The sequence below is a fragment of the Scatophagus argus genome, chromosome 8 (genome assembly GCF_020382885.2).
Source record: "Scatophagus argus isolate fScaArg1 chromosome 8, fScaArg1.pri, whole genome shotgun sequence".
Taxonomy (NCBI): Eukaryota; Metazoa; Chordata; class Actinopteri; family Scatophagidae; genus Scatophagus; species Scatophagus argus.
In genome coordinates this window covers 21,772,547-21,791,593 of record NC_058500.1, presented here as the reverse complement: position 1 = coordinate 21,791,593, position 19,047 = coordinate 21,772,547, and the positions used below count along the sequence as shown (strand labels likewise).

General features: G+C 40.3%; 1 protein-coding gene across 2 annotated transcripts in view; it reads left to right on the top strand.

Annotated features, from left to right (window-relative positions):
* Positions 1 to 2,595: 2,595 nt before the first annotated feature.
* The window catches only part of plxnb1a (plexin b1a), a 60,434-nt gene continuing 43,982 nt past the window's right edge, over positions 2,596 to 19,047 (top strand). For both annotated transcript variants that reach the window (XM_046396985.1, XM_046396984.1), the window contains exon 1: positions 2,596 to 2,955. The gene's annotated coding sequence lies outside the window, so the exon portion shown is untranslated. The remainder of the gene's footprint in view (positions 2,956 to 19,047) is intronic.

Genomic DNA, 19,047 nt, shown 5'->3' with positions numbered 1-19,047 from the left:
TTGTAATATTTTTTTTAGATTTTTAATAGTTTAAATGCATTTTCCAACTTACTTCTTGTTACTTAAGTAACATTTTCGGTGTTGTATTTTTACATTATTACTACTTTCAATTACGTAAACGTAACTTAAGGAAACTCAGCTGGGACTCAGTCATGCAGGCACAGTGTTACTGTGTATAGTCCTGCTGTAATGTTGATGAGTGAGAACAATGATCCTGCCTGGTTGTATTAGCAGATGATGGACTGGATCATGTATGAATAACACGATTAGAAAGATGACTACATGTTAGATACAGCTTATATCTTCAGCCAAACACCCCCATCTCAGTTTTTTGCTCATTTCATGACAGTTTATTGTCAGATTTGTTTAGTAAGTGTAGATAAGATTTATGACTGAGCTGTGATTTTGATACCTGGAAATCAGTTCATCATTAGCTAAGAATATCATAGAACAAATGAATCATGTTTTTATCTGTTCCCTCCTGGATTAGTGTAACTCGAGTCTGCAATTGCTCTACTTTACTTTGTTCAGACAGCAGCAATGAGGCCCTTCACAGATAACAGAGACAGCATGTTACCCCTGTTGTTTCCCATTTACACTGCCTTGCTGTGTGCACCAGGATTCACTTCAAGATCCTCCTGATCACATTCAGAGCCCTTCATGGCACAGCACTGATTGCACAGCAGGCATTTTGACATGTCTCTGTTTACCACAAATTGGACAGCACATTTGATGGTGGTGACAGATCAATGAAATGACCATACAGCATTCACACATGAAAAAAAAAAAAATACTAATATGCATTTGTTTGAGTGATTCACAAAGAGAACTATGCAGCAGGTCATCCTGCATAGAGGCAATACTTATATTTGGGGTCAGTTATATCTTCAAAAGGGTATTTGCTATCAAAAATCCCTTAACAAAGTTTATAATGCTAAGTTTTTTGCAGACACTGTTGGAAATTATAGAATCAGAATTATAGAATGTGAGATTATAGAATCAGAATCATAATCAGCTTTATTTGCCAAGTACGTGTGACCATACAAAGAATTTGACTCTGAATTTTTCTCTCTCCTGTGCACCATACAAAATACAAAATAACAAATAATAGTAATGAAAATTAAAAATAAAGTATTTACAAGAACAAAAAAAAACCCGAGATAAATATATATACATGTAGTGCAAACAGTGGAATGATGTAGTGCAAACAGTGTGATGGTTCATACAATGGCAGGTGGATTACGGGGAGATCAGGGAGGTTAATTAGGAGGTTGATTAGGTTAATTATAATAATGTCCTGTAATATTGACTTTTACTTAACATCTTACCTTTTAATTACTAAAAACTACATTCTTTGACCCTTTTAAGAGGCAACTCAACAAATGTCTAATCAACATAGGATAGCTGCATACATAAATGTTATCCTGACACTTGGGAGGCAGGATCAACCAGCGACCGGCAGAGGGCAGTCACACGTCACTCTAGTAGGCCAAGACAAGGAGGAGAAAGCCTATTCAAGTCGTTGTTCAGTTGCATCTCAGCTGGAGTTAAAATTTAAAACAAAAAATGTTTTCAGCAGATTACCACAACAGAAGAAAACGACAGTGACAGCATATTCAGGTTATTAGTGCATGCAATGGTGAAAATCATATTTGGTTTGCTTCTAAAAAAGCAAACAAACAAACAAAAAATCATCAGAATTTGAACCAAATGACTATTTGCGTGGTAAAACAGACTACATGTTGGGAACACAGGAGGTGCAAATCACATGTGTCACTATGAGTTGTATGTTTTGAAACACACTTTAAAGTACGAACAGGGTCTCAGAAGTTTTATATTTACACAAGTTTTAATTACATTCACGATTCTAAAGAGAATACACTGGCCCTGACAAAGCTACACTGCCTAGCAGAGTCAAGTCAGCAGAGGCTGAGCAACATGTCTGAGTCATAATTTCAAAATAAAACCTTTAAGTTAGTGCCTTTATAAGAGGAAACGCATAAAAACAACATTTTAGCAAGTTACCTGACACCGAGCCCTGGTCTTGTCTCAGTGTTGGGAAAAGCCTTTTATTTTGATAGACCTTTTTTGGTATAGGTGTAGCTCAGGAAATGTAGACACATTGTAGAACATATTATGCTAAACGCATAATTTATTTATTTATCTATTTTTATTAAGGATTGACATCAAAATAGATATAACGTACCAAAAGTGAAAGTGTTGCTTATGAATGGTCAGAATGGTCCATTTGAGTCACACTTATTGATGCGTAAATGCAAACATCACTCCAATATTGCAGGTGGTAAAGGTGGAGCTAATTTTATTCGGAAATGAACTCTCCTAAGTGTGTAAAGGAACAATGAACAAAAGTATTTCTAAATTCCAAACATTTAACTGTATCTATGTGCTGTAATTGCCACAAATAAATGATTGTTTCTTCACTGCGGTCAAGCCAGCCTGCGATTCCAAAACGCGGTCAAGCCAGCCTCCCCAATGTTTTGTCAGGTGGGGCAGACTTGGGGTCTTTATTGTGAAGGCGACACCTTGCCACTTCCTGTCTGACTGTGTATGTCTTGTCTCAGCCGTCCGCTGCGCTAACTGTTGTTGAACAGTCAGAAATGCGCTGGAGACTAGCCTGTCCTGTGCGCTCGCGGCGGTCAAACAACAGCCTCTGTCTCGTGCTTTGACGGGAACACACACACACTCCCACGCCGACACAAACAAAAACATACACACACAGACACACACGTATTTCTCGGACCCGGACTTTGTTTTTACTATTAGGAGAGTTAACGTTACTTTCCCGGCTTTGCGCCGGTTTTTGAAGGGAAACTACCAGTATCGTTAAGTGGAGCTGCACCTCATAAGATACTGCCTGCTTGTTAGCGTGGATGTGAGCCTCTGTTTCAATCAACATCATGGACGGCTGATTTACACACTTTGCTGACCCAACAGGTAAGTTCAAGGCCATCGTTTATTAAAACATCTTAAAAACATTAAACAAGCGAATTATGTACTTCACGTGGGCAAAAATACTTCAAGTATTTCAAAACACACCTTGACACTGTTTTCAGTGTAGCTCAGCATTTATAGGTTTGTAATGCATGATGTGGCACATGCCAGTTGTCCCAACACACACTGCTTTCTGCCATGTATATTGTAGTTGGACTGCGGTGAGCACTGGGGGCTTTTGTCAGCTGATGTAGGAATGTGTGCGAGCCAAATGTCAAATGCCTTGTTCACCTGCTAGCGTTCTGCTGGACATACACAGCTGTCTGTTTGTGGCTTCAGCTAAAACACTGTGAGGATGTGCCTTGGTGGTGTTCATTGGACTTGATGATTTTCTTGGATCTCGATGGGCTATGATCTGGCCTGTTTTCCTTTTACTTGCTATATCTTTCAAGGCAAAGCGTCACAGCCAGTTTTAGCCTCTCCCAGACTTTCCAGAGAAGAGAACAGTTGAAATTCTTTTCTCCTTGAGGCAGTGTGTGTTCAAAGCCAGTCATGTGCTATGATTTCAGCTGTTCAGAGACTAGGTGAGGCTTGGCTTTCAGAGGATTCCCCCCCCACACACACACACACATGCACACTCTGTGTGTTGCACCTGATGAGCCTGCAATGAGTCAGAAAAGCTCCTCATTGTGGGTGTGTGTAGTCCTGATTCTGTTGAAAATGGGAGGAAAAAATGAAGATGGAATTTAGTTCTGCAGCTGGTTCTCCTCTTTTATAACAGCTGTTGGATTTTATCTTGTGAGACAAGAAACAGCCTAGAAATTAATCAAAATCAAAGCCTCTGTAAATATCACGTTCGTTACAGACTTTCTGGTCTCATTGTGAAGCGGTCAGTGCTGTGGAGAAGAGCGTTTCTTCACAGATCTATTTAAAGAGGTTCAAATGTTTTGAGGGCACATTTCATGTACGACCTTTGGAAGGATTCTTGTGGTTGTAAAACCCAGACTTGAACCTACTCTTCTCCCTCTTCTCTTCTCTTCTCTTCTCTTCTCTTCTCTTCTCTTCTGTTTTCGCTTGGGCTTCCCAGCATCCAGACATTTTTGAATAGCTGGCCATCTGCTTGTTAAGGGTCTGTTATAGAAGCACGATATCACATTACCCACACTTGACTGGGGGGGTGCAAGTGGTTATGGCTTTATCGGAGACTGTAGTGTGTTGAAAAGTGGAATACTTTCAAAAATTAATATGAGTTAAATGATAAAAATGGAATGTAAAAACAAATATAACTCGTTGTACTTTGTTTGTTTGTGATAGAAAGCAAATGACTTTAATGATAATGTAAATAATTCATATACTGCACTTAGTGCTGTAGCATCATTTGTGTAACAACAAATTTCAGTTAACTCATTAAATTTGTGCCAAGACCAAAAAAATAGGACAATCAGAGGAGCTGGAAAATAAAATGAGCTAATGAAAGATAACAAGAAGACTAAAACAAATATAATTTTAATTTATATTAATTTAGTTTTAAAATGCATCAAAATTTTACTTATTGTAGGCCCACCATATGATTTGAGGTTAAGGGAAAGACTTATGTCTATATTAATAACATTTTGTTAGTGTTGTAAAGGGATCTATGTAACCAAAAATCTTCTGCCTCAAAATCCAAAACAATATTCCAGGACCATTGCCAGTTCTTCATGCAGAGCTTTTGAAATCAAACTGTGTGATGATTATTCTCATTAGGTTGCATTCAGGAAGTGGTTAGGTTACCATCCGGACCTCAAACCTCTCAGACACACAGAGGAACGGGTCGAAGGCCACTTCAGCTGCAGCTGGTCATTGAAAAAGGACGCTTCGCAACTGAAAAGACCATTTTCCAGTCTGCTATATGAATCATAAAAGTAATACTGCTGGGCACGTATGCAACAAGGATGGAGTGTTATGATTTATGGGTGTCAAGTGTCAGGCACACTGTAGGTTAAGTAGCTGCCTTTCGAAGACGTGAGAACTGGAAACGAGTGGAAACAACAAAGGGAGAGGAGTGTTAATGCTTTTGAAATGAGAGGCAAAGGGAGCCCTCGTCAGCAGGCTTTCCCATTTGTTCATCTCAGGTGTCACATACTGTAGTAGGATGTTACATATATTTTTAGAATTTTGTCAATCATTTAGTCAGCTGGAAGGTGTCTTGTTAGGAAAGTGAAAAATGAATGACTTGGATGGGATGTGATGAACTGCTGAGTTTCTGATAAGCTCTTGTCCTGTTAGTGAATGACTGTGTTGGTGACTTGTTGGGTAAATCTGATATGATTTCATTGTAATTAATAGTTTAACTCCTGTAAGATGCAAGAAGGCATCCACAAAGAAATCACGGCGTGTCGAGAGCCCAACCATGTCGATTTTAGGTGTGTAAGTGCATGAGAGAGAATGTGCATGCCAGATTTTGATGATAAAAGTATTTTGGGCGTTCCCCGTATCGGTCACTGCAACAGCTGGTGGTCCCCCATGGCACATTCTTCAGTGTGTGTGTGTGTGGGCTGTGTTTGTGTGTAATGGGGTGTGGGAGTGGAGATTCTGCAGAGAGCACTTGCTGGGGCGCCAGGGTGGCCAAAGGCATCCCTGAGAAGATAAGGAGAATGAACATCATTGTGCAAGTCTGAAACACATATTTTCCTCTTTTCTGTGTAGGAGAATCATAACCTAATGCCATTTCTTTATCATTTTTACAAGCGTAATGGAAATTCTTTTCAAATGTTGGACCCTGGTTCAGAAATGCTTGCTATCTGCTGGTTACAAGCCCATGAGGGACTTTGGCTGACAGGCAGATTGGCAGCTTAATAAATAATTCTTTCATTAGCAGCAAGCTGCTAGCCACTGTACTTAAATAGAAATCCCCTTCATACTCTCATCCTATTAGCCAGTACGCACTCTAAAGCAGAGTTATAGGGTGAGTCGACTTTTGTAATGAAAAGTACACAGATGTATCAGCAGGCATTGTGGGCCCTCATGAGACCAGATGCACATCTTTGGATCCATCATAAGGGTACACAGTAGTTCCTGACAGTAAACAGTATGCATTTGTACAAATTCAGCTGGAACTAAAGGATCAATTACTGAAGTCAGTCAAAGTAGCACACTGATGGTGAGGTGCCAAGATACCCACCACTCCCCAGGTCAGGGTTCACTTCTCAGCAGTGCTGCTTCTGACTGAGCTGCAGCAAACATATTTGGCTGTGTTCATGGCTGGGAAGCTGCTGAGGGATCCTTGAGTGACTTGTTCTGGTTGGTCTGTCTTTAGTAACAGCAGTGCAGGGAACTGTGTGTACTCTAAATTGTAGGAAAACACTTAATTAAACACTGGCACACTGATGTTCTCAATATTTCTTGATGTATATTGTCTTGTGTTCAGGGGGTTCAGTCCCTGCAAGAAGCTTTTGCATTCAAAAAGGAACAATTACTATTTCTGATATGAAAATAAAAACATGATGAAACATCATGATTGACAACTTCACTGCCACCCAATTGGTACTGTGCACACTCTGGCTCCAAATGACGTCACTAGCACAAGATGGCAGCACTGGTATCCAGGAAATCCATCTTTATATATATCAGTGTTTTGGACAGACTTGGTGTTTGGAGATGCTTGACTCATGATCTTCTTTTCTTCTGTAAAGGTTTTTAAGAATATACTGTATGCAGTGTTTGATCAGGGAGAGTACTCTTAAAGAAACATAATGCAGGACTCTTCCAGGCACAAAGACATTGCTTACCTATGTGTTCATGCAGATAAAACAACATTTCAGTCTGGTACTCCCGCAGTGAGAGGAGGATTGTTACAGGCTCAAGAGGTACAACATTAAGTTCGCTTTGTTAGCAAGGTTTACAACACTTCTTGATTACGAAGGAAAGTACCTCCCCATAGGCATGAATGGTCAAAGCTGTCCCTCTTGAGCTTGCTGCAGTGTTGTTTAGCAACTATTTGCAGGTCAGCCTCCTTCCTTCTTCTTTTCTTTTAGAAGATGCTCTATGAACTCAAACATTTAAAGGTGGAAAACTGGAATAATATACTGTCGTCTCATCTGCTCTGACAGCTGTTGTATTTGATGTTTTGTGGTAGGGAAGCATAAAGTAAAGGTATGGCTCCATCCTTGTTATTTTTTGGATTTTTAAAGTGTAAGCTCCCACTCAGCAGTGACGGAAGCAGTGACATGTTACCGTGCTGATGCTCTCCTCTCCTTCAACCTACACATGTGTAAGTTCTCTGAGTGTAAACATGGAGAGTGACTAAAGTGTTAGCTTGTAAGATTTGAGCTTGAAGGTCGAGTTTGGTTTGTTGGTTGGTTTTTGTAAAAACGGTATTGAAAGTTACTCTCCAGCTCAGTGAGAGGCAGAGACAGAAAGCAGTAGTGGTTGAGAGAGCTGTATTGAGAGAGGGAGCGGCATCGGTGTGAACAAAGCAGTGAATCTGAGAAGTAAAACATTATGATCTGACTGTTTCAGTTTCAGTTTTATTCTAAAGCACATAAACGGTCTTTTGGGAAAGTGCCACATTGCCAGATTTTGTGTAAATTGGGCTGAAGAGTATGCTTTATCCTGTCTGCTGTGTGTTGGCTGTTACTGCGTCTCTGTGTGAAGTTCAGCCACGCCCTCGGCCATGTTATAACTCAATCCTACAAAGTCATTAAGGCACAGGTGAGCTGAGGGATTTCATCAGAAAGGGGCTTGGGAAAATAGCATTTTGATCCTAAAACGTGTTCTTGGACCAATATTTGAATGTTCACATTTGAGTACATAAGGAACACTAGTGGCAAGCTGCAAAACAATATAAAAACCTCAAAACCCCTTTGTTATGCCTGCCAGCTTCACTTTAGAATAGGTGAATTGTCAATACAAACATGCAAGGGAACATACAAGGGTTCAGACTGAAACATCAAGATTTTGACTGACAAGGACACCGTTTAACTACATCATCAAAATTAGTCACTGTTGGGATGCTAAAAGTAAGTATCTAACATGGCCAAGGTAAACCATCACTGGTGTAATCCTTTTGAAAACCTAATGTGTTTATGTTAGGTCAGACGAAGACATGCTATGTTACCCAGAGGGTGTGGTTTTTTATTGTTCTGAAGCAGCCCTCAGCCTTGGGACAGTTGTGTACGAACCCTGTCCCTTTACTCAGCTCCCTGGAGAGCCTCAGCCCAGCCTTCAGCCCAGCCTTCATCCCAGCCTCGAGGCAAAACCTTAAAACCTTAAACCCCCAGCTGCCCTTCTACATCACTGCCTCTAAAGTTCACTTTAAAACCAGAACGTTCAGACGTTCTTTACAGGATGATTTTTTGCAACGCCTGAGATTACTGAAATAAATTCTTTATCTTAATGTGGAAGCTGGAGTGTTTCATATGTGACTCTCAAGTTTAAGTTCCATGCAGATTTTACACTGAAAGGTCAGTGAAATGAGAACTGAAACACTCCTGTGCATTATTGACCTGGTTATTTCTTCCCTAACATATGAGCCACTGATGACCAGTCAGGTTTACTGGGACGGATTCAGACTGCAAATTTGAAGTAGTACTTTGCTTTGGTACATCACTGATGACCTTGCATTGTGCTGTGATCAGGGGCTTATTGATTGGTGAACATGTGGTGTTAATGAGCAACGGTGTGTTAATTTGAATAGGAGTTCCCATTCAGTCAGTTTCACTTCTGTCTGTATTTGAGCCCTTGCCTAGACAGTTGCCTGTAGCCAGAAACATAAACCCCTGACATGCTGCCACAGGCCCCTGGACAGTTGCCTTTGGGTGTAGTAGAGCTATGCCAGCGATCTGACTGACTCACAGGTGGAGCGTTCCCCTTCTTGAATAAATGCCTCTGCATTTGTTTGTGGGATGTCTGTTGTGGAGGTACTGGCAACTGTCATCAGTGGAATGCAATCCAGAATGTGACACCCTCACCGACATTTGATTTGTTTCATTTGTTGGTTCTCAAGACCAGGCTGGAATTAATTACTCCTGCTAACAAAGAAGTGAGAATCACAAAAGATCAATATCATTTGCACAACTGTGAGATAATAAAAGATAACATTCTGGGAGTCGATTGATCCGACAAACCCAACTCAAGTGCTTGACTTTGCTGTCAGTCGAGCTAACGGATTTACTTGTTTGTACACCCAGAAAGCAGGTCCAGAGGCTGCTGCTAAGTCAGCTTTTCTTTTCTTATTGTCTGCAGGGGCTCGCTGTTACACAGGGTTTATCTGATCCTCAGGTTTATCAGCACTGAGGGGGATTCTCACATAGATAGAGTGGATGGTTTAAATCCCCTTAAGGCTACTCAAGAGAAAGGGATGAAATGAGAAGAATGTTTTCCTGCAGGGCCACATCTCTCCAGGACTCTTCATTAGCCCATTGATCAGCTGCAAACCATGTTGCCCACATTTGCTTTGTCTGTGTTAAACAGTCACTGATATTAATGGCATTTGACCATTTGGATTTTACAGAATTAAATGTAGTTTTGAGTCCTGTGTTTTACAATTTGAAATTGTCTCAATGAATTACATAATCAGCTTTCATTACTTCTTGGGCTGCTGATTTGCAGATGAAGAAACCTCAAAAACATAAACTCTAGCTATCCTCAGCATGCAGTAAAGGATAGTGCTGGGCGATGTGTGCGGAATTGGCAAGTTTGTTTTACTAACTTAATTGTCTTTTCACTAAGAAAAAAAGTGCAAGAATTTGTATTCTCAACATTTTGGGATTTTATTTCATGTATTATTTTGTTTAATTCACTGCTTGCACTTATCTCCCAGCTCAGACTACAGTGGGGCGGGATGGCAAACACACATCTGCATGAATATATTTGCAACTGATGCAACTTGAGCTGATGGCATCTGGTTAAAAATTTTAACGTAAAATGTTGCAATGGCAGCTGGACGCAGTGGTCAATGGTTGTGAGCCACTTGCAGCTGGACCAGCCTTAGTATAGGACATTACTTTGATTCTATAACACAATTTAAAAGAATGAACCTACTCTGCTGCTTTTTTTCCCTTAGTGCCATTGTACTGTAAGGGGACTGTCGCTGTGTTTACATGGTGGAATCAGCCCACTTGTTAGTTTGGATTTTTGTGTTGTTATGTTAGTGAAAGTAAAATCCTCTTAAGCCTTCTGCTGATTAATGAAAAGCCCACCGGGTGTGAAGTCCACTCGCTGTATAGGACAGAGAAAGCTGGTTACTGGTTTACTTAAAAGCCTTAGAAGCAAAGCAAGTACTTGTTGTTATGTCAGAATCATTTCATTGGAATAAAACTATATGCAAACTGTAGGACAGGATAACCAGCATAAACCAGATATCTTAATGAAAAAATGTGTAAGATTTGACCACCCATCAAAAGAGTGTTAAAGAATACCAGAGTGATGTTACAAAGACGCACTGATCTCCCTTTAAAGTGCCCGACTTTTCAGGCCTGATCACATTATTAAGTGGTGTGAACACATCTGTATGTCTTAATGACATACTTGGTGACCTGCTGACTTGACATGGACATGCTAGCGTGATGCTTGACAGTCACAATAGTTTTTCTGAACTTCCTTCTGTTTTGTTTCAGCTCTGTATACTCTCACCTGGATTTTTTCGGGATCGTCCAACACAAACACATATCAGCAATCAGACTCATTAGTAATAATCACCGTCCATTTTCTTGCTTTCATACTGCCCAGTTTCACTTTCGTAACCTCTTAAAATGATGTAAATGGAATAGACCTTCCTGTCTGATTTATTTTGTTGGTTTTATACTTACGGTTAAACAGTGGCTCAACAGGAAATGCTGATCTCATTCTTATCTGGAAGGTTGGTATTGAACCTGAAAAGTGGCTTTAAATTACCGTGTCCTCTGGCTCACAGGAACTGACAGATAGATGCTTTCTTGTCAAACTGTTCCGAGACTTTGTGAGTGGATGTTCTCTTAGTGTTTTATTAGATGAGCAGAGGAGAGACATACTCTTCTGTGCTGAACGGTATAATCTAGTGAAGGACCTTGGCCCGTGGACAGAGTTTAGCAGAGAAAAATCATGATTTTGTGTGTGTTTCCCCTGAGTGCAGCAGCTGCAGCAGAAAGAGGAGGAAATCATTTAGATGGTTTGTTTGACCGCTTTGACCATGGAAATAGAAACGTCTGCCTCATTTCTGTGATCCAGTTGGCAGTGAGCCACAATAAAAATATGCCTGCTTATTAATGTAAAACCAAGGTTGTTGACATACAGTAAGTAACCCTGAACCCCTGTGGAAAGTGTTTTCATGCTGGATTTGTTGATGTGTTCAGTAGGTCAATACTTCAGTTATTAAAGAATGTCTGATTTTATTCATTTATTTTTTTTTAGGGCAGATACAGATTATTAGTAATCAAGGAGACTGATAACTGATATTTGGAACTAATATACATTTACAGTTAAAATTAAAATTTAGAATGTCCAGTGATGGAGTGTAACTCAATTTGCAAGTACAGTGCTTAGGTATGGCTTTGAGGTAATGTACTTCTTGACATTTTGTAGGCAAATATTGTCCTTTTTACTCCACTACATTTATTTATTAACTCACTTACTTACTAATTTCTGGTTACTTGACAGATTCAGTGTTGATTTGTTGTTACGGCTGATGTGTAACCAATCATCTGATTGTTGTGGGCAGTGAGTGAGTTGGCAGTGTAGAACAGAGAGAAAGAAGGCTGCAGAAGAGCCAAAGCAATTCATTTTTTAAAAACATGAAAACTAGACAAAGACTGAATATCACACATAACAAGCCATTCAAATGTGTTCTTCTGTATTGTGTCTTTAATTAATGAGTGATGGGATTTTTGTTTTTTAATGTGGATGCAGACTTCCACAGCGGTTACATCAGAGCTGACCGCACATTGAGAGTACTGAAATGATAATAACAGTGTAACCAGCTCATTATAGCCCTAAATGTGTAGCAACTTGACATTTCTGTTTTCTGCGACTCTCTCTCTCTGTCACACACTCACTCTCTCAGAAATTGTTCTCTTCACAGTCAGGTCAGTGGTCAGACAGGGAGCAGCTGTTAACAAATATTGATCATATCAGGTCATTTTGTTTCACACTCAGTCAGCTAGTTGGCACTAAATGATGCTGAGAAAAGCAGAAATAAAACAGATTTTAGGAACCCACTTGAAAGCAAGTGGAACCCTTTCGTCACATTGTTTTCACTTCAGTAGGAAGAAGTTTCAGAATCAGTAGTACACTCAAACCATATTTTTCTCACTTTATCGTGTAAAGACATCTCACACATCACAGATTAATACAGTATTTTTAATACCTTGCACTTTATGAGAGAGTTTCTTTTTCCTTCAGAGAATAATGGAAGAGGAACAATTTTATGTTCTTAAAATAAATCTCTTTTTTCATGCTTCATAGTGTACTGATGCCTGTGTTGTTACTACATACAGTGCATGAGGGTTGGGGATGTTGCCAGCCATTCTTCACAGATGGGAGAAAGTCCAGTCAAATATTATCATATTTATATTATTATTAAAGCATTGGTATTTGATGACCTGGCACTTCTCCCACTGGTAAACTTCTCCGGATCAGAGCAGAGTCTCATTGTTTATTCCTCAGAAAGCCCAGCTGGATATTTTTAAATCACACAAATACACTTTGCATTGACTTTGCATGTAAATTGCAAGTAAAAAAAGTTCACTTTGAGCACAAGGGAATTATTTTCACCATTATGACATTATGACTAAAGAGATGTAAATATGGTGGATTTGAACAGATTTTTTTCCACAGAAAAACAACAACAACAAAAAAAAAAAACGTGTTAAGTCACCTTAAGATCAAATTTTTGGGAAAAAAGTTTTCAGATAGAGACACAGACACACAGATTTTCGTGTTGATAGACTGACTGCACAAAGCCACAGCCAGCAGCTAGTTAGCTTAGCTTTGCATAAAAAGCCTGGCTCTCCAAAGGTAACAAAATCCACCTTCAAGTACCTCTAAACTAATTAACATGTACCCTTCATTTTTTTGGTGAGGAGACAAGATATAACTTTAATCTGTTTAATAAATTTATGTTAAAAAGATTTTGTTAGCTTTGGACAGAGACAGGCTGGATGTTTCCCACAAGTTCATTGTTGTAGAGACATTTATTTTCCTGAACTTGACTACACAGTGTACTCAGTTATAGACAGATGGTGGCTGCTCGCTGTGCATCGGTCTCCAGGTGGGCCCCCACCCCTCTGTTGTTCTGGGTTTGCACAAATGATACCTCCCACCAGGTTCAGCCCACAAGCCTAGCACCTTGCTTATTATTGTAATATCATACAGTACATGAAAGTGGGTGAAATCAATATGAGAAACAGACCAGAAGTTGTTATTGTGTGTGTGTGTGTGCACGCGAGGGTCTGGAGTGTGCATGTGTGCACTTCAGACCCTCAGTGGTCTCTATTACTTGAACAGTAGTCGGATCAAGCCTGTTTGTCCAGCTGCCGAATCACCACCTACCAGGCTCTCTCCCCCTCTTTCTCCCTTCCTCCCTCTCTCTCTCTCACTCACACACACACACACACACACACACACACACACACTGACTTACACATTACACTGGCTACAGTCATTCCCAGTCCTAAACAAACTTTAACTTTAACCCCTGACTAACCTAACTTAATTCTTAGCCAAAATAGAAAAGAATCGCTTTACAGAAATGCCTTTTTTCTGAATGTCTAACTGGTTTTCAGAACTGATTGTCCTATGCCCCATCCATATATATCTATCCACGCACACACACACACACACACACACACACACACACACGCACCCTGTGACCTTCTGGCTTTGTGTCCCAGCTAAATGGATCTTCCTGTCCCCCTCTTCTTACAGAGGCATGTCTCGATAGACCATGTCTGTCTGCCCCTCTCTCCTCCCTCTGTCCCTCCCTCCTGTCATTCCTTGCTTCTTTTCTTTTGCCGGAGTCCACAGTTTGACCCCAGTTGCCCTCGACACATGCATTTCTATAGCTTCAGCCAATCAATACCGACTCCTGTGGCCCCGTGTCAGATGTTGGGTCCACTAATTGAAACCAACAACAGCCCACAGTGAGCGAGAATGAGCATTTTTTTTGTGCATGTTATATGTGTGTGTTGGACTGATGAATGAGCAGGACGGAGGATCTCCCACATTCACATGGTGATCGTCCAATCATCTGCTGAGAGCTTTGCTTTTTGTTAGATTAGCCAGAAAAAATGCAGTGCAGTCATGTCAGCTGTATGACAGTAAGATAAATGGTTGCTGAGAATAACGCATTGAAACAAAGTAATCGCATCTTATTTAAAAGACAAGGCTGACATTATTCTAAATTTTTCTTGGGAATTTTCCAGCACCGTTTTTTCCTTCCTAAAACCTGAACTTGAACCTGAACTGATATGAGCCACCGATCTAATGCCATTAATTATTTATCTTCTTAACAATAATAATGTTATTATTACAGCTGTTTGCTTCTTACCCTGTGTGTATGATATGTGATAATCTGTGCTTGCAGTCACACAAGTTGCTTGCTGTTAATGGATACTGGCTTCCTGCTGCATACAGGTGTATGGGAGGCTTCTGGGAAGTAGCAAGGTCCTGTTTCTAATAAATAAATTACTTGGTACTATATTGGTGCATACACTCATGTACTCACTGATACCCAGTCCAACATTTTATGCATTTCTGATCCTGCTATCATTATTGGAACAGCATTTATTTTCTTATTTTACTTATTTGTGTCTCTGGCCCTGATTCCAGTCATTCCTACTGAGGATGCTTTTGGAGTGGAGCTTTGTGGCTCAACAGAAAAATATATCAGAGTTTGGATACACAAACAGTACTTGTAGAATCAGTTCATCTTTGTTTGGGCTTTTCATCTGATGTTATTTAAAACAGCAACAAACCAACCAGAAATTGTATATCAGATTTTTGGTTTATGTACGAATACTTGTCTTGTGTGGTGATTGTAATGCACTTCATTTTTGTTTTGTACCGATGATACATGTAACTGAGTATTTATTTGCAGTGGGGTTGTAAGAAAATATACCACGTGAGTTTCACATTTTCTTTTGTGATACTGAATCGTTTTTTGAAAAAACAATATCAATGTTATTTAATAGTTTACCTGCAGTGGTTTGTGGCACTGGTTGATTTTGTGCTGTGTTGAAACCCCTGAAAGCTCCACAGCAGTATTGTACTCAGTCTTCAGCCTTCTGACTTTCCCACGCCAATGAAACGTCAGCTGAGACAGGCAGGAGTTAAGCACCAGTGTAAACACGGAGAACACAGGCCTATGATGCAATATATCACCTTACTTAGAGTATCGTGCTCATGTGAAATTCACATGAATACATGATTAATAACATCATGAAGTTTGTTGCCTTAAATTAAAGTGCACAGTGTTTTATTACTCATAAATACACAAAACACTTGAATAAACAATAGGAGAGAACTCTCTCACTCAGGAGGGCTAACACATGTTGGGGTTTTTTGTTGCATTGCATTAGCCAGCTGCACTTGTAAGCGAGTCTGTTGACAAAAGAGGATGCAAATGAGTGATAAAGAGGAAGCTCTCAGCCTTTTAGCTTTTCTCTGTGACCAAAGCAGGTGAAAACCACACGGTGCAACAGTTGCTTTGTCAAATATAGGGATTATATGGGGATATGGAGTATAAATAATTTGACCAGACAGTAATGTCTGTTATGGTGTCCTTGGAATCAAGACTGCTGCAAACCAATTGTTACGTTTTCAGCATGAATGGGGAAAAAAAATGATATTGGCTTGGCTCTGTCGAGCAAAGAAATAAAAAGGGACGGGGGAGCTGCTCATAAAGCTACTGTAAATAGTCCCAGGCATCAGTCAGACCATTCTCATTAATAATGTATTTCTAAGCAGCAGTCATGACATAGGGAGTGGATTTGGGTCTTTATTCAAAGGTTCAGCAACAATGCCAGGCAACCCTTGGAGCCAATCTGTTTTAAGTGAAGCCAGCAACAAAGCAGAAAACGTTTCATGTTGAGCCTTGTTTAGATTCTGAAGAAAGAAGGCAGACAGGTTACATGGTGATTAAAATAAATATCTTCATAGCAAAATAAAAATACACCAGAATCAAATGAGGATCAGGGTCTTCACCAAATTTAAAGGAATTTTATTTTTTTCCACTTTCATATTGAAAGTTAAGTTACCCAATTGCCTTGCACATTGCAGAAGTACTTCTCGGTCCAATTTGCAGGTATGACTTACTGTGTTTTCTGTATTGATTCACTCACACAGTTTGATTCATTTTAAGGTCTTTGTCTTGTGCATTCAGATTCAGATACTTCTCCGCTGAAAATGATATCAGCATCTTTGTAACACTGATGAATAGTCAGCTTTACAGCAGGTTTAGCAGGATTTGAATTTGAAAGTTAAGGCTATTACAAACTGAACAGTAAGAAGCTTTGCAGTGGGGGCCTTAAAGTGGAAGAATTGCTCAGCTCCTTTGTAGAACTTAACTAAAAGTATCAATTCAACAATGTAAAAATACTCCTGTACGAGTAAAAAGTAAAAAGTAAAAGGACAGAATTATCAACAAAATGTATTTATGTTCTAGTAGCAAAATAAATTAACTTAGCATTTTCCCAGTCTGCATATTGCTCGAATTGTCACATCCACTCATTTGTAGACTTGAAGGAGCTGGGGATCAAACCAGCTAGTGGACGGTTTGCTGTACCTCCTGAGCTACAGCCACCCCACTTTCTCTGCAGGAAACTGTCCTCCCGTTACAGATATGTTATCAGGTGATACTCTATTAAATTGTTTGTTTCGATACATCAGTGTGCATTTTCCTGTTGTAGCTGGTCATGGTGGAGCTAGTTTTAACTACTTTATACCCCTAGCCTCAAGCAGGGGTGAGGAGCAGGCTACAGAAGTCTAATGCCACACCTCCATTTTTTTCTCGTTTTATTGTTGTCTTCAGACCCAGCAGACTCTGACTCTAGTGACATCTTTTGAGGCAATTTAAAGACTTATTCTTTCAATAAAGAACATGGTCATTCGTAAATGAACTTAGTTTCCTTCCAGCCTTTAACTTTAATATTCATACTTTAATTTTTTAATCTGAAACAACAGTTCTGACAGTTGGTTTAATAATTGGTTCGTTGGTTCTGATGTTGCAGCTTCATGGCCACAGTGGACACCAGATGAGCTGTGTCTTGATTGCCCACGTCCACAGAATCATAAAAAAAGTAAAATAAATAAAGCTGTTGCTATAATGACAAGCCTGATGGCAAAACCTTTTAAATAGATGTTTAAAGTAATGATTTTTGCCTAGATAGCACTATATACAGTATGTCACCATAAGGGCACCAGTGTATTTGTGTGCGTGTGCATCTAAGAGTAATGTTCCAGTCAATGTGGCTTGGTTTGAGATTCTGTTTGTCTTTCGCTGGACTGAGCACAGCCCAAACCATGTGGACAGACAGCAGGGTCTCTGTAGAGCTGCAGCGGTTTGGCTTTGATCAGCATGTTTGCTTCCACAGCGGCCTCTCTTTAAGTTTAGGTACAGTGAACTGAATCTGGCTTTTTACACTCTTTTGTTCAGTGTGGTCAATTTTGATGTTTTCTCTGTCCATTTTTGTCCTTGGTCTTTGCTTTCTCTCTGTCTCTCTCTCTCTCTCTCTCTCTCTCTCTCTCTCTCTCTCTCTCTCTCTCTCTTCTCATTATCACATACACACAGACACACTCCTTTGTATTTCTTGCCCCTCAGTCCCCATTTTTTCCCCCTGCCTATCCCTTGGTTAAACCCTCTAGTTTGATCAATCATTGATGATCCCAGGTGTCCTGAGAGCTCCAGGGAAATCCTGATTGGCTACATCCCCACACCCACCACACACACACACACACACACACACACACACACACACACACACCCTCTGCATCCCCCATCACAGCCCCACCTTTCTTTTCAAGATCAGAATTAAACCTTACTCCTTACCCTCTCCCCAATCTCGCCCTCTCCTTTGCTGTTTCTTATCTCGCCCTTTCCTCTCTCTCTCCCGACTGGACGTCAAGGAGCCAGCTTCAATTAAAGAAGCAGCGGGGTTCCCTAAGCCATTAGCCATATTAGTGTTGGGTCCATGCCCGTGCCCCTCCTCGAACAAAGACCTCTCCATGCTTCCAGGAGCAGTTTGCTTGGCGTTTCTCTAGATTTACTGATTTGTAGCCACGCACCCTCTTGGAGACGCAGTCGGCGGTAGCAGCCTGAACGTCTTATAATGTAGCAACAGCCTCAGTGGGTCCTTAATTAGACCTCCAGGTGGACTTTACCACAGAAAATATTCTGTCAGCGGACTCCCACAATACAGCAATGACATTGTTGGTTAATGATAGAAAAAAGATGACAACTTACTGAAAAGACTGAGCTCATGTGATTAATGACACCTAGAATCCTTTCCCTTCCTTCCTGAGGATTTTATCATATTCTTAACCTTTGGCATTGATCCCTTTGTCCATAGATCACAATCACACACCTCAGAGCTTCAAAACAGCCAGACTCCACTCATCAATCATGTTTGATTTTCTGCCAGAGATTCACATACTGGGGTAGAGTCTGCGGGTATGGATGCTGCATGTGTGTGTGTGTGTGTGTGCGCACCCTGATTGCGTGTAATTCTCATGTGCATGTTCCTGAGAAAGATGGAGAGAGCACAGTCTATTAAGCTTTTGACAATTGAAGACCTCCCACTCTAGAAGACCTGCTTAGATTGTCCTCTCTCCAAAATCCCAGGAAGCTTGGATGGAGGGAGGGGGGGGTCAAAGGCGTGTCTCCGGGGGGCATCCATTTTCTTTATAATGAAGCTGTCCGTCACACGGCTTGTTGACAGAAGGCCCGGATATCACGCCCACCTGCCCACACTCCAAAACCACCAGATTCTGAGCTAAATGAGCTCAAGTCATTTTGAATATAACAAAAGAAAGAGGATATAGGACTTGATCAAAATATTGTGATTAGGACATTTAGTAGTATTCATTCACTGCATGTGCTTTTCACTACTCACTCACAGCAGTGAGTATCAAGTGACTATGTGA